Genomic DNA, 16,645 nt, shown 5'->3' on the forward strand with positions numbered 1-16,645 from the left:
TTTAACCTGTTTGTCATTAAAAAGAAAAGCCAGAAGGGAACTTGCAGTCCCTGCAAATATGATGAAAACTGTAGACCCTCTCCATTGTCAGAGGTAAACATTTACATACTCCGAATTTTGCATAAAATTTTAGCAATTCATTGACCTCCAGAGGTCTACCCATGGAGCCATGTTAATAAACACTTTGACCCGGTGTTGGTGTTAGAATTTATTAATCTCAGCTTCTGTTTACCACATTTCCAACTCTATATCAATTAGAGACCAGAAGACAACATTAAGATCCAAGACTCACACTGTCAGGGGAGTCTTTAGAGATTCTATTTGATATACACAAATTGAGTAAATACTGCCAATTGGGGGACATATTGTTACATCATTTCACAGTATAAGAATAAGAGTAAACATGCTTAAAAATGCACATTTTTGACATTTGACTCAACGTTCCTTTTCTGGGGCATTTATTTAAAAGATGACTAATTATGGTTGTGGCCAACAATTTATCTACAGATGGTTTTATTTCTTTTTTGTCATCTTGACAAATTGGAAGTCATATTAAGTGCAAAAATCAATAGATTATTTATAGATGTTATGGGGCCTTCATCTGATGAAATATTAGACAGTGGTGAAAAGTCACGCTGAGGGTTTTCCAACTGCTCTCCTTGAAACCCCTTTCACTATTTAGATGGTGAATGACTGGAGAGGGGACAGAGGTGGAAGAATCGGAAAACCTGTAGACAGGACTCTGAGCTCCATATACCTCCCTTAATACGATCAGCTCCATTGGTCTGTAACTTAAATATTGTGATGTTGCATAAGATTTTATTCAAGTAGAAAGAAAGATTTTTGTAGCTAAAAAGAATTTAAGAAGTCAAAATCCTAGAATATTTCATGAGATGAGAGAATCAAATACTGATAAATAAAAGGCAGGTCATAAGACAGCATTATGCAAAATAATCATATTTTTTTCCAAAAAATAAGTGTATTTGAGGAAAAGTTTGGAACATTATGGTACATAAAAATATTAAAAATAGTCATCTCTGAAGGTGAAAATGTAGTGATTCTCATTTGTATTTCGCCCTTTTTATTATTTCCTACCTGACCTGCATAAGTGTAGAGGGTTTGGTGTTCACAGTTTTTTAAATTATGAGCTATTTCATGTATACAAAAAAAGATACAATATATATATTTAAAGATTAGTTTTTAAAATATCACCAGATTGGGCAGTGTGACAGTGGCTCAGTGGTAGAATTCTTGCCTGCCATGCTGGAGACCGGGATTCAATTGAATGGGTGGAGACGCATCTCCATGGAGCCATCTAATCAAAAGTTACCACCCACAACTGAGTGGGTCACATCTTCAGGGAAACAACACAAAAGATCCCATCCAGCACCACTGAATGAGGATTAAAGAATATGGATTTACTGGGATACACTACAGATTCAAACTGGCAGAGGTAATTACAGATAACCCTTGTTCTTAGTTTGAAATATACCAGGCAATATTAAGAGTTCACAGAATGATGTATAAAACCTGTAATACTTAAGTGTTTAGAAAATGGATTGATAGATAGCTGGTATGATATGGAAAATTTGGCACAATGCTAAAACTGGTGGATATGGGTATAAAGGGGTAGAGGTATGTTGGAGTTCTCTGTATGGGGTTTGTATTAATTTTGTAACTGTCCTGTAGGGTTGAAAATATTTAGGAATAAGATTAAAACAAAAACGCAAGCCTTGAAAGAATCATACTCTGTCTAAGCAACTTAGCTGGTCTCACATCAAGAAAAAAGCCCAAGAATATTTTTTTAAAAAACATAACTATCTAGCACCCAATAAGGTAAAATTCACAATGTCTGACATCCAATCCAAAATTCCAAGACATGCAAAGAGGCAGAAAAATACAACCCAAAATGAGGAGGCTACATAGATAAAGACTAATAGAGGTGTTGGAATTCTATTTTTATGTTCATAAATTCAATAAAGTAGAGAATTGCATGAGCATGCTATGGAGAGATATAGGAGATATAAAAATGAGTCAAGTTGAATTTCTAGAGGAGAAAAATAACATATTTGAGGTTTAAAAAATGCGCTGGATAAGATTAAGAGAAATTAGACACTCCAGAAGAAATGATTGGTGCACTTGAGGATGTATCAATTAGAAACTATATAATATTGAATGCAGGACTGCAAAAAGTCTAATATATATATGTATATATATATATATGTATGTATATGGTTAATATTTATACAGTAATTAGAATCCCCAAAGGAGCAAGGGGCAAGCAAAAGTTTCTCAAGAAATAAATGGCCAAAACTTTCTTAAATTTGATGATAACTATAAACCCACAGATCCAGGAAACCTAGCAAACTCCAGGCAAAAGGAGCATGAAAAAAAATACACTAAGCATATCACAATCACATTTCTTAAAACTGGAGATAAACAGAAAATTTCAAAAGGAGCCAGAAAGAAAAGATACATTACATATAGGAAGGAGAAAGATAAGAATGCCAGTGGAATTCTCATTAAAAAGGTAAGCCAGGGCGAGCAATGGTACTTCAGTGGCAGAGTTCTTGCCTGCCATGCTGGAGACCTGGGTTCGATTCCTCATGCCTGCCCATGCAAAAAAAAAAAAGTAAGCCTGAAGAGAGTGGAGCAACCTTTTTAAAATGCTGGGTGAGGGCTTGTGGGAAAGGGACAACTATCAAGCAAGCTGAGCAAAAATTCTTTAAAAATCAAGGACAAAAATAAAGATTTTTTCAGACATATGAAAACTAAAGACTTATCATCAGCAGACCTGTACTACAAGAAATATCAATGGGTGTCATTCAGACCACAGAAAAATCATACCAGATAGAAATCTAGATCTACACAAAGAAATAAAGAGCAACATAAATGGTAAATAAATGGGTAAGTGGAATACTTTTTCCCTTATTTTAAAAATCACTTTAAAAGATAATTGTTTAAAGCAAAAACAAAGCAAAACAATAGCAAACCAATGAACAATGTATTGTGGAGTTTGTATCTAGAAGGAAAACGTATACCAACAATAACACAAAGGTCAAGAGAGGGGAAAATGGAAGTGTACTGATGTAAGTTTTTTATACTATACGTGGAATGGTATAAAATCCTTCGAAAAACTTAACTTTAACATGATAAGTTAAAGATGTATCTATAAATCCTGAAGCAACTACTAGTACAACACCAAAAAGTGTCATAGTTAATAAGCCAACAAAGAAGATAAACTGGAATTTAAAAAGAATGCAGAAAAAGAAGGAAAAAAGTTAACAAAAACGGATGTGATAAATCAAAAACAAATAGCAAGATAGTAGATCTAAATTCAACTTTATCAATAATCAGATTAAAACAAAATGGTCTAAAGACCCCAGTTAAAAGACAGAGATTGTCAGATTTGATTTAAAAGGCAAGACCCAATTAAATGCTGCCTACAAGAAATCAATGTTAAATATAGACACAAGTAGGTCAAAAGTAAAACGATGGTAGTGATGGTGAATATACTAAACAACATTTAATGGTACAAATTACTTAGAAATTCTGGAATAGGGACTGGAAATTTATATATGTCTATTTGTTTGTTATAGCCCCTGATGATTCTCACCAGCTGATTATAGAAACCACTTTCATGTTTACTTAAATTATCCCACTTTTGTTGGATGCTTAAGTCATTTCCAATATCTTTATATTATTTTTACATTATATTATGAGTTCAGATTTTTTTAGATAACAAAACTCAAATTGCACAATGAAAAGCAACTTTATTTTTCTTTAAGTGAATTTTATATCTCTTTTGGGTCTTCATTCTCTCTGATGTCAAGAGATGATGTACTCAAGTATAGATGCTTTCAGTCATTTGGGGTTTAAATTTTCCTCCACCCTTATTGCCACAGAGCTGATTTTAAATTCTCGGGGTTTATGATATTGGCATAATCTTGATGTGATAGGGGCCTCTCGTCCTTTATCATGGGTCCACACAGGTCACTCAGTTGAGATGTGCCATTTCCCTTTTGGTCTTGCTATCAGCATCTTTTTTTTTTTTTTTTACATGGGCAGGCACCAGGAATCGAACCCGGGTCCTCTGGCATGGCAGGCAAGTGTTCTTGCCACTGAGCCACTGTGACCCACCCACTGTCAGCATCTTGTTATCAGTATTCCACTCTGGCCCACATCTTACATGGTCTGCGGTTGCTGCTCGATGTACTCTCTACCCTCATCATCCTCACCACAACACCATTTGTGCTGGAGAAAAGTTAAAGGGCTGCCTTAGACTTTTTTTTTTCCCCCAAGCCTATCCCATTTGTTTCCAAGGTTCCAATAAGAGATGGGACAAAAGACTCCCCTAAATATATATGAGATTCTATTATTGCTCACTCCCCAGATTTTGAGCATAGAGGATGGAACAGGGTCCAAGGCTCCCATAAAGAGATAAGCAGCATCTTACTCTCCTGTTCCCTCTTTAACCCTGTCAGGATAGAGTAGTCCAGTGTGTTTATCTCTTCTCTTTTCAATCTATTGTTTATGGCATAGACTTTATGATTCCTTCATGGTTTTATTTATTTTTTTATTAATTAAAAATTAACAACAAACAAACAAAACAATAAGATATCATTCCATTCTACATATATAATCAGCAATTCTTAATATCATCACATAGTTGCATATTCATCATTTCTTAGAACATTTGCATCGATTTAGAAAAAGAAATAAAAAGACAACAGAAAAAGAAATGAAACGATAATAGAGAAAAAAAAGTTATACATACCATACCCCTTACCCCTCGCTTTCATCTACCACTAGCATTTCAAACTAAATTTATTTTAACATTTGTTCCCCCATTATTTATTTTTATTCCATATGTTCTACTCTTCTGTTGATATAGTAGCTAAAAGGAGGATCAGACATAAGGTTTTCACATTCACAGAGTCTCATTGTGAAAGCTATATCATTGTTCTATCATCATCAAGAAACATGGCTATTGGAACACAGCTCTACATTTTCAGGCAGTTCCCTCCAGCCTCTCCACTACATCTTGAACAACAAGGTGATATCTACTTAATGCATAAGAATAACCTCCAGGATAACCTCTCGACTCTGGAATCTCTCAGCCATTGACACTTAGTCTCATTTCACTCTTCCCCCTTTTGGTCGAGAAGGTTCTCTCAATCCCTTGATGTTAATTCTCAGCTCATTCTAGCGTTTTTCTCAGTCCCTTGATGCTGAGTCTCAGCTCATTCCAGGATCTCTGTCCCATGTTGCCAGGAAGGTCCACACCCCTGGGAGTCATGTCCCACGCAGAGAGGGGGAGGGTGGTGAGTCTGCTCTTCATGTTGGCTGGAGGGAGAGGCCACATCTGAGCAACAAAAGAGGCTCTCTTGGGGGTGACTCTCAGGCCTAAATTTTAAGTAGACTTGACCTATCCTTTGTGGGGTTAAGTTTCATATGAACAAACCCCAAGACTGGGGGCTCAGCCTATAGCTTAGGTTGTCCACACTGTTTGTGAGAATATCAAGAATTCGACTTGGGGAGGTTGAATTTCTCCCCGCTCTCACCATTCCCTGAAGGGGGCTTTGTAAATACTTTTCCAGGCACTGATCAAATCACTCTGGGATTCATCAGGGCATCACTCTGGACAAACCAACAAAATCTCATGTCCTACCTGAGATTCCAAGTACTTATGACGTTCAGTCAAACTATCTACATAAGTTATATTAGGAAATGCTCTAGTCAAAATATAAATTTGTAACAAGTAAACATTTTTTGCTTTAGTCTCACACATAAGGTGACATTTAAAAATATTAATTACCATCTATTTTCAGCACCCTGCAATAATGACATTCCTTTATTTTTCCTCATGCAGAAACATTTTTAAAATCTGTACATTGTACATTTCACTATTGTTATATACTCTAGGCATTCCTAGATTATACCCTCTCAATCTTTAATCTTTCTTTCTGATTTCATTTATGTCCCCAGCCCTCCTCCCTCTATCATTCTCACATGCAGCTTCACTCAGTGTTTTAATATAATTACATTGCAGTTAGGTAGTATTGTGCTGTCCATTTCTGAGTTTTTGTATCCAGTCCTGTTGCACAGTCCGTATCCCTTCAGCTCCAATTACCCACTATCTTACCCTATTTCTATCTCCTGATGGTCTCTGTTACCAATGACATATTCCAAGTTTATTCACTAATGTTGGTTCATATCAGTGAGACCATACAGTATTTGTCCTTTAGTTTTTGGCTAGTCTCACTCAGCATAATGTTCTCTAGGTCCATCCATGTTGTTACATAAAAGTTTATTCTGTCTTAGAGCTGCATAATATTCCATCATATGTATATACCACAGTTTGTTTAGCCACTCGTCTGTTGATGGACATTTTGGCTGTTTCCATCTCTTTGCAATTGTAAATAATGCTGCTATAAACATTGGTGTGCAAATGTCCATTTGTGTCTTTGCCCTTAAGTCCTCTGAGTAGATACCTAGCAGTGGTATTGCTGGGTCATATGACAATTCTATATTCAGCTTTTTGAGGAACCGCCAAACTGCCTTCCACAGTGGTTGCACCACTTGACATTCCCACCAACAGTGAATAAGTGTGCCTCTTTCTCCACATCCTCTCCAGCACTCGTCATTTTCTGTTTTGTTGATAATGGCTATTCTGGTGGGTGTGAGATGATATCTCATTGTGGTTTTGATTTGCATTTCTCTAATGGCTCATGGTTTTATTTTGACTTTTAAAAACAAAGCTATTGGAACTAGGAACTCCTTTCTCTCTCCAAAAGTCTGTGAATTAAAAATTTTGGTTTCAATCCTCTATGTATGTGCTGGTTTCATAGTGTTGCTGCAACAAACCACCACAAACTTAGTTAAAGACAGTACAAATTAATGTACTGCACTTAATCAAGGTGTGGACAGGGTTATGTTCCTATCTATTTACTTGACTCTTCCGGCTTCTAGAGGCCACCAACATTCTTTGGCTCATGGCCCCATCATTCATCTCCAAATCAATAGCATAAGACTGAGTCCTTCACATGCTGTCACCTCCAGTTCTCTCTCTTCTCTCTCTTCCACCTAAAAGGACCCTTGTGAGTAAACTGAGTCTGCTAAGTTAAGCCAGGAAAATCTTCCCATCTCAAAGTCAGCTGAATAGCAATCACAATTCCATCTGAAACCTCAATTCCCCTTTGCTGTGTAACCTACCGTATTAACAGGTTCTGGGAATTAGGACATGGGCATCTTTGGGGTGCCATTTTCCTGCTCCCCATAGTCATGCCCAGCTTCAGCCAGTCAGCACAATCCATTCTCCTGGCTACAGGGCATTGGTTCAGGGGTAGGCACGTAGTGTAACTCTGTCCAATCAAGATGGATCTCAATTAGCTAGGAAAGCAGGGGCAGACACAATTCCCCTGTTCTAGAACTCTAAAACATCCTGCATAGTAGCAACTAAACATGTTGGGCTATTGAGTGCTTGAAATGTGGGTACTATGATTAGGATATTCTGCAATTATAAAACACACTAAACTGTGAAGAAAATACACATGAAAAGAATGTAAACTATCTCTGTAACTTTTACATTGATTACATGTTGAAACAATATTTTGTGTATATTGAGTTAAATAAAATATTATTAGAGCTGCTTTCACCTTTTACTTTTCTCTTCTTTTTGTAGCAGGGCTTTAGATCATTCTATCTCATAACCTTTGTTTTTCCATTCATGCCATTTATCATAATCTAAAGATATATATTGTTTAGCTTGTTCATTTGCTTCCATTTTTTTTAGGAGTTTTAGCAAACTACAGCCAATGGGTCAAATGTGGGCCTGGTTTTGTAGAACTAAGGATGGTTTTTACATTTTTTAAAGGGCTATAAAATAAAAACAGGATCAACACAAAAACAAGCAAACAAACAAACAAAAAAAACAAAAACAAAAAAGAAAATGTAACAGGGCCCTTAGGGTTCATAAATCCAAGATATACCTTCTTCTTTTTATTCTTCCTAATGTGGCTAGAAAATTTAAAATCACATATATGGCTTGCATTATATTTTCATCCTATCTGTAATAGAAGGTAGTAGTGAATAAATGTGAAACCTGGAACTACTGAAGCAATTTTTGCCAGAAAGTGGGAAATCAGCTTAGGATGCAGGTGGAACTGAAGTAGGCAGAGCAGAGAGAGAAAGAAATCATCTCCTTGATAACGCTATTGAGCCATTTGGCTCAACCAACCTGAAACCATCTAACCATAATCTTTCCAGCCTAGCGTCCTGACAGAATTTTTTTTTTAATTAAAAAATTTTTTAAACATAGCAACATACAAACGCAAACATTCTTACCATATGATCATTCCATTCTTGATATATAAACAATAACTCACAATATCATCACATGGTTGTATATTCATCACCACGATTACCTCTCAGAACATTTGTATCAATCCAGAAAAACAAAAAAGAAAAAATTTGTACATACCATAACCCCATCCCTTCCCCTCACCGATTACCAGCATTTCAATCTACTAAATTTATTTTAACTTTTGTTCCCCTTATTATTTATCCATTTTTAATCCATGTGGTTTACTCATCTGTCCATACTGTAGATAAAAGGAGCATCAGACACAAGGTTTTCACAATCACACAGACACATTGCGAAAGCTATATCTTTATACAATCATCTTCAAGAAACATGCCTACTGGAACACAGCTCTGCATTTTCAGGCACTTCCCTCCAGCATCTCCATTACACCTTAACTAAAAAGGTGATATCTATATAATGCGTAAGAATAACCTCCAGGATAACCTTTCAACTCTGCTTGGAATGTCTCAGCCATTGACACTTTATTTTGTCTCATTTCTCTCTTCGCCCTTTTCGTTGAGAAGGTTTTCTCATTTCCTTGATGCTGAGTCTCAGCTCATTCTAGGATTTCTGTCCCACATTGCCAGCAAGGTCCACACCCCTGGAGGTTGTGTCCCACATAGACAGAGGGGGAAGGCAGTGAGTTTGCTTGTTGTGTTGCCTGAAGAGAGAGGCCACATCCCGTACAGAATTTTTATCCCCTCTTCTTCAACCCATCCAAACCACTTCACCAGGGTGTGATCCCCTCCCCAGAATTTCAAACATGAAGTCTAAATAAACATTTGGTCAATTACAAAACCTTTTTTTTTTTTAAACTAGTGCTTTTTAAAAATTGTAAAAAGTAGCACAAGTTCATTGTAGTTTGGTAAATTCAGAAGAAAACATCCATAATTCTACCACTTAGAGATGGCCTTTGCTAACATTTGTTTATTCTCCTGAACTTAAGCAATCATTCTGTTCCAGAAACTCTTGTGCAATTCAAATTGTGTTTAAGTCAAGAAGTGCAGCAGTCATTACACCATCCTGTGAGCAATATCCAGATGGTGTTTAGACCCGAGCAGAGGAGGGGGATGGTTGAAGGAATTTCAGAAGACACACGCCTTCCTGCTTCTGGCAACTTCCCAGGAGGTACTAGAAATGTGGCCTTTATCTTAGTCTCGATTTCCTCAGCCCCTCCATTGTCTTCCAACATTTTTGAGAATTTGGGGTCTCACTCCTCAAATTGTGCCATTGCCAAATCATTCTCATAGCAACCTGGCTACCATCTCCTTGAAGACGAAGCTCTGTGGCTGTGCAAATGTCTTTCCTTTGCCCTTCAAGCCCCTTTAGCTTTGGTGTCTTCTGCACCTCCCAGTGTGTAGAGGACCATTCAGAGCTGCAGGATTTAAGAAGTTCTTCAATATTAGCATCGACATTCATGGTACCTCTTTTGATTCATGAAAGATGTGTCTGCTTGCACCTAAGCAAAGTTTAGGAAGCCTTGGTAAACTGTTTAAATTCTTTTCAAAATTGAAATAAAACTTTGCCAATAAAAATATAGGAATCCAGACTTCCGGAGAAGATGGCGGCTTAGTAAGATGCGTGGGTCTTAGTTCCTCCTCCAGAAAAGCAACTAAAGAAACAGAAACAATACGAAACAGCTCCCGGAGTCACGACAGAGACCAAAAAAGACAGCGTACCCCATTCTGGAACGGCTGAACGGGTAGGGAGAATCCGCTGCTGTGAGATACCCGAGGGGTGCACGTTTTCCCGGCTGGGGTGGCTGGCGTCTGGGGTCCCCTCCACGCACGTGGCTCCCCGGTCTGACTGGGAACATTGGATAGCGGGGCCCTCCCGTCACGCTTGGCGTCTCGGGCCAGCTGGGCAATTAGGACCGGCACTTTCCCAAGCCGCGGCAGCCAGCGACCCCCGCCTCCACGCGCGGTTTCCCAGGCCGACTGCCCCGCAGACAGACGACCGCCACGAGCGCCACCTACTGGGCAGGAAAAGAAAAACAGAGCCCAGAGATTCCACAGAAAAACCTTTCAACCAGCTGGGTCCCACACCCAGGGAGATCTGATCAAATGCCCAGACACCAGCAGAAAATAATGGATGACGCTCGGAAAATTGAAGATATGGCCCAATCAAAGGAACAAACCAATAGTTCAAATGAGATACAGGAGCTGAGACAACTAATGCTGAATATACGAACAGAAATGGAAAAACTCTTCAAAAACCAAATCAATAAATTGAGGGAGGACATGAAGAAGATATGGGCTGAACAAAAAGAAGAAATAGAAAATCTGAAAAAACAAATCACAGAACTTGTGGGAGTGAAGGACAAAGAAGAAAAAATGGAAAAAACAATGGATAACTACAATGGTAGATCTAAAGAGACAGAAGCTACAATTAGTGAACTGGAGGATGGAACAACTGAATTCCAAAAAGAAACAGAAACTATAGGGAAAAGAATGGAAAAACTTGAGCAGGGAATCAGGGAACTGAATGACAATATGAAGCGCACAAATATACGTGTTGTGGGTGTCCCAGAAGGAGAAGAGAAGGGAAAAGGAGGAGAAAAACTAATGGAAGAAATTATCACTGAAAATTTCCCAACTCTTATGAAAGACCTAAATATACAGATCCAAGAAGTGCAGCGCACCCCAAAGAGAATAGACCCAAATAGGCGTTCTCCAAGACATTTACTAGTTACAATGTCAGAGGTCAAAGAGAAAGAGAGGATCTTGAAAGCAGCAAGAGAAAAACAATCTGTCACATACAAGGGAAACCCAATAAGACTATGTGTAGATTTCTCAGCAGAAACCATGGAAGCTAGAAGACAGTGGGATGATATATTTAAATCACTAAAAGAGAAAAACTGCCAACCAAGACTCCTATATCCAGCAAAATTGTCCTTCAAAAATGAAGGAGAAATTAAAACATTTATAGACAAAAAGTCACTGAGAGAATTTGTGACCAAGAGACCAGCTCTGCAAGAAATACTAAAGGGAGCACTAGAGTCAGATACGAAAAGACAGAAGAGAGAGGTATGGAGTAAAGTGTAGAAAGAAGGAAAATCAGATATGATATATATAATACAAAAGCCAAAATGGTAGAGGAAAATATTATCCAAACAGTAATAACACTAAAAGTTAATGGACTGAATTTCCCAATCAAAAGACATAGAATGGCAGAATGGATTACGACCCAGCAATACCACTGCTAGGTATCTACTCAAAGGACTTAAGGGCAAAGACACAGACGGACATTTGCACATCAGTGTTTATAGCAGCATTATCTACAATTTCAAAGAGATGGAAACAGCCAAAATGCCCATCAACAGACGAGTGGCTAAACAAACTGTGGTGTATACCTACGATGGAATATTATGCAGCTTTAAGACAGACTAAACTTATGAAGCATGTAATAACATAGATGGACCTAGAGAACATTATGCTGAGTGAGTCTAGCCAAAAACTAAAGGACAAATACTGTAAGGTCCCACTGATGTGAACCGACATTCGAGAATCAGCTTGGAATATATCATTGGTAACAGAGACCAGCAGGAGTTAGAAACAGGGTAAGATAATGGGTAATTGGAGCTGAAGGGATACAGACTGTGCAACAGGACTAGATACAAAAACTCAAAAATGGACAGCACAATAATACCTAAGGGTAATGTAACTAGGTTGGAACACTGAATGAAGCTGCACCTGAAATATGGTTTTTTGTTTGTTTGTTTGTGTGTTTGTATCTTTTGTTTTTGTTTTTTTCTTTTTCCTTTTTATATATATATATATATTATTAGTATTATTATTTTAATTCTCTTCTCTATATTAACATTCTATATCTTTTTCTGCTGTTTTGCTAGTTCTTTTCCTAAATCGATGCAAATGTACTAAGAAATGATGATCATACATCTATGTGATGATACTAAGAATTACTGAGTGCATGTGTAGAATGGAATGATTTCTAAATGTTGTGTTAATTTCTTTTCTTTTTTTTGATTAATAAAAAAATTAAAAAAAAAAAAAAAAGAAAAGAGGAAGAGCAATCATTTAAACCATGTAAGTAAACAATTGAAAAGTTAAGTAAGCAATTATTAGTTTGAATTAAAATTGTGTCTGCTGTGATTCTTAATAAATACAGTAATAAATAAATAAATACCCAAAAAAAAAATATATATATATATAGGAATCCTATAGGCCTAGGGTGAGACTGTCACACACACAAAAAGCCCACAAAGAACAGAATCAGCATGAGACTGAAAGCAGTACAGCTACCTCCTGCAGTGTGCTCCTGCTTATAAGTTCTCCAAGCTCGTGTTCCCAAACATAACGTAAAATTTTCCTTGTCTCTAAAGTTGTATTGTGCACCAGACTAAAAATACCCAATTTCCTTTCTTTACTCTAGAGGAGCTTTCTTATGGGGTGTGGATTGGGACGTCACAAATGTGAACTAAGGATGTTCTAGAACATTCTCAATTCAATTACATACTATTTTTCGCTCAAAAATTTTAATTGTGTTTTAACAATTCAGAGGCTATTTCAGTCATACAAATGTAAGGTTAAATTAAAATTATGCAAGAACTTTTTAAATTAATTTTTAAATTAAAAAAACATATAACAACAAACTAACACAAACGTTCTTAACTTATGACCATTCCATTCTACATATATAATCAGTAATTCACAATATTATCACTTAGTTGCATATTCATCATCATGATCATTTCTTAGAACATTTGCATCAATTCAGAAAAAGAAATAAAAAGACAACAGAAAGGGGCGGGCCGCGGTGGCTCAGCGGGCAAAGTGCTTGCCTGCTATGCCGGAGGACCTCGGTTCGATTCCCGGCCCCAGCCCATGTAACAAAAACGGAGAAACAGAATACAATAAAACAAGAAAATGTTTAAAAATGTTTCCCTTTCTTCCTTCCTTCCTTCCTTCTATCCTTCCTTCCTTCTCTCTGTCTTTCCTTTAAAAAAAAAAAAAAAAAAAAAAAAAAGACAACAGAAAAAAATCCATACATACCATTCCCCTTTCCCCTCCCTTTCATTGATCACTAGCATTTCAATCTAAATTTATTTTGACATTTGTTCCCCCATTACTTATTTTTATTCCATATGCTTTACTCAACTGTTGATAAGGTAGATAAAAGGAGCATCAGACTCAAGGTTTTCACAATCACACAGTCACATTGTGAAAGCTATATCATTATACAATCATCTTCAAGAAACATGGCTACTGGAACACAGCTCTACATTTTCAGGCAGTTCCCTCCAGCCTCTCCACTACATCTTGAACAACAAGGTGATATCTAGAATAACCTCCAGGATAACCTCTCGACTCTGTTTGGAATCTCTCAGCCATTGACACTTTATTTTGTCTCATTTTGCTCTTCCCCCTTTCGGTGGAAAAGGTTTTCTCAATCCCTTGATGCTGGGTCTCAGCTCATTCTAGAGTTTTTCTCTATCCCTTGATGCTGAATCTCAGCTCATGCTGGGATTTCTGTCCCACGCTGCCAGGAAGATCCACACCCGTGGGAGTCATGTCCCACGTAGACAGGGGGAGGGTGGTGAGTTTGCTTGTTGTGTTGCCTGGAGAGAGAGGCCACATCTGATATGCAGGGACTTTTAAAAGATTATATTATTTAAACAAGGATAGTATTAGAATTAGAAGGGTGATTTTGTATTTGACTGTGTTTTGGCCAAGAGCACAGGGTAGCCTCAATCTTGTGGCCCACGCCTCCACGGGGCTGAGAGAGCCGGGAAGAAGAATCAAATGAGACACGAAGCCTGACCTCATTAATAGATGGGCAAGCCCTCCATTCTCCCATGTGCGGGACTCTGGTAGAACTGCATGAGAGAATGTGGCTGACATAGTGTGGTATTCTGCTCTCTGCCCTTGTGAATCCAAGATAACCCATCTGCCCAGTAGCCTCTCCCTATAAAGACCCGAGAAGCAAGAACAGGGAGACCTGGTCAGGCTTGACCCCCATGGAAGCCAACCTAGACTCATTCTGTTTATTATCAGAATGTAGAAAGCAGAATGGACCTCAGGCTACCTGGAAAATGCAGTCTCTACCCTGGGGAGTGTAAGGGGAGCTCTGTGATGCCACTGACCTTTAAGGTGGAAACCACAACTTCTAAAATGTTTCATAATGAATTAGTAATTTCTCATCCCATGGTTAGGCAGTGGTGGGGGTCCCTGCAGAGTGTTGTAAATTGGGAAGACTCTCCTCCTTAGAAGGTAACATGTAGTTTAGAACCTAGTAATAAGTCAGCTGGTACTTGCTCTTTGCTTGTTGTGATGGAACAAACATCTTTATTCTTACTTGTTGTGGGATTATCTAGTTGTATTATCATTTAATGCTTTATTGAGGGCTTGTGATTGTTAAGCTATAATACATAACTTCTGCTTTCAAAGAGCTTGTCATCTAATTGAGGAGATAATACATAAAACGTAAATTTCAATAAAGACTTACACAAGTGTTGAAGGCACAACAGGCAATCTAAGGAAGCCGACAGTTAATTGTCTGGTAAATTTTAAGCACAGTACTTACTTTCCAAGGAAGATGGACTGCTGTGAGCTAGGCTGGCTGGGGAAAGACCAGAGGAATTAATATTTCAACTTAAAATGGAATTTACAAAGGAGAGGAATGGAGGGGACGATGTTCCAGGAAAGTATGTGGTGCAATTTTGAACCCCGACAAATCTTAATCCACGTCGCCGTGGGAATAAACCCATTGTAAATAGGATGCTATTTTTTGCTAAGGTGGGGACCAACTGAGTCAGGGTGGGTCTTAATCCATGTTACTGGAGAGAAGTCGGAGAAGAAATCCACAGGGAGGAGTTAGAAGTTGGAAAGTTGGAAACAGCACAAACTGGAAGAGCAGACACAAAGAGAGAGGGAGATGGCCATGTGATAGGAAGCAGAAATGCAAGCCGAGGAATCTCAAGGATTGTGACAAGCCAGCTCCAGAATGCCATAGACTCTGGGGAGAAAGTACAACCTTGCTGACACTTGATTTAAAAAATTATATGTATTTTTTCATAGCAATATCTTCATGCATCCAAAGTATACAATCAGGACCATTACCCCTCCCTCTCATTGACCACTAGTGTTGCAATCTACCCAATATTTTTTTTACCCCTTATCCACCCTCCATTATTCATTTGTCTTTATTTTTTTTACTCACCTATGTAAAGAGAGCAGCTGACTCAATTTCTAGCCTCTGAAACCATGAGACAATAAATGTTCATTGTTTAAGCCAACTTGTTGGGTGGCATTTGTTACAGCAGCCCCTCAAACTAAGACACTGTGGGTATCCAGGAAAGACTGAGGCAAATTTCAGAGATGTGAATAAAATGGTTTGACAGAAGCATCAAGTTCGCTGAAGAAACCAATGGAAGGTCAGATCAACAAGGCATATTGGAATCTGATTTTGCAGGAGTTTGAATGCCAGGCTAAGGAATTTGGACTTTATTTATAGGCAATGGGAAGTCATTTAAGGTTTCTAAACAGAGTAATGGAGAGATCAAAGTGGGTTTAGCAGATGAGTTAAAAAATATGGATAAAAAGACAAATAACAGAGGTGTTCTAGTTTGCTAGCTGCCAGAATGCACTGTTACCAGAAATGGAATGGCTTTTAAAAAGGGGAATTTAATGAGTTGCTAGTTTACAGTTCTAAGGCTGAGAAAATGTCCCAATTAAAACAAGTCTATAGAAATGTCCAATCAAAGGCATCCGGGGAAAGATACCTTGGTTTAAGAAGGCCAATGAAGTTCAGGGTTTCTCTCTCATCTGGAAAGGCACATGGCGAACACAATCACAGTTTCTCTTGGCTGGAAGGGCACATGGTGAACACGGCATCATCTGCTAGCTTCCTCTCCTGGCTTCCAGTTTCATGAAGCTCCCCGGGAGGCGTTTTCCTTCTTCATCTCCAAAGGTCACTGGCTGGTGGACTCTGTGCTTCGTAGTGTTGCAGCATTCTCTGCTCTCTCTGAGTCTCTCATTCTCCAAAATATTTCCTTTTATAGGACTCCAATAAACCAATCAAGACCCACCCAAATGGGTGGAGACATGTTGTCTCTTAATCCAGTTTAACAACCACTCTTGACTAAATCACATCAACCAGGGAGATGATCTCATTACAGTTTCAAATACACAGTATTGAATAGGGATTATTCTACCTTTATGAAATGGGGTTTATATAAAAACATGGCTTTTCTTAGGGGGCATACTTCCTTTCAAACCAGCACAACAGGGGACAAAGGTTAAAATAAATTGGGTAGATGGT

The 16,645-nt window shown here is 38.1% G+C and overlaps 1 long non-coding RNA gene across 1 annotated transcript in view; it reads left to right on the plus strand.

The window, feature by feature from the left end:
• The window catches only part of LOC143669905 (uncharacterized), a 104,915-nt gene that overhangs the window by 76,146 nt on the left and 12,124 nt on the right, over positions 1 to 16,645 (plus strand). The gene's annotated exons all lie outside the window — the stretch shown is intronic.

The sequence above is a fragment of the Tamandua tetradactyla genome, chromosome 26, assembly GCF_023851605.1.
Source record: "Tamandua tetradactyla isolate mTamTet1 chromosome 26, mTamTet1.pri, whole genome shotgun sequence".
In the NCBI taxonomy this organism is placed as follows: domain Eukaryota; kingdom Metazoa; phylum Chordata; class Mammalia; order Pilosa; family Myrmecophagidae; genus Tamandua; species Tamandua tetradactyla.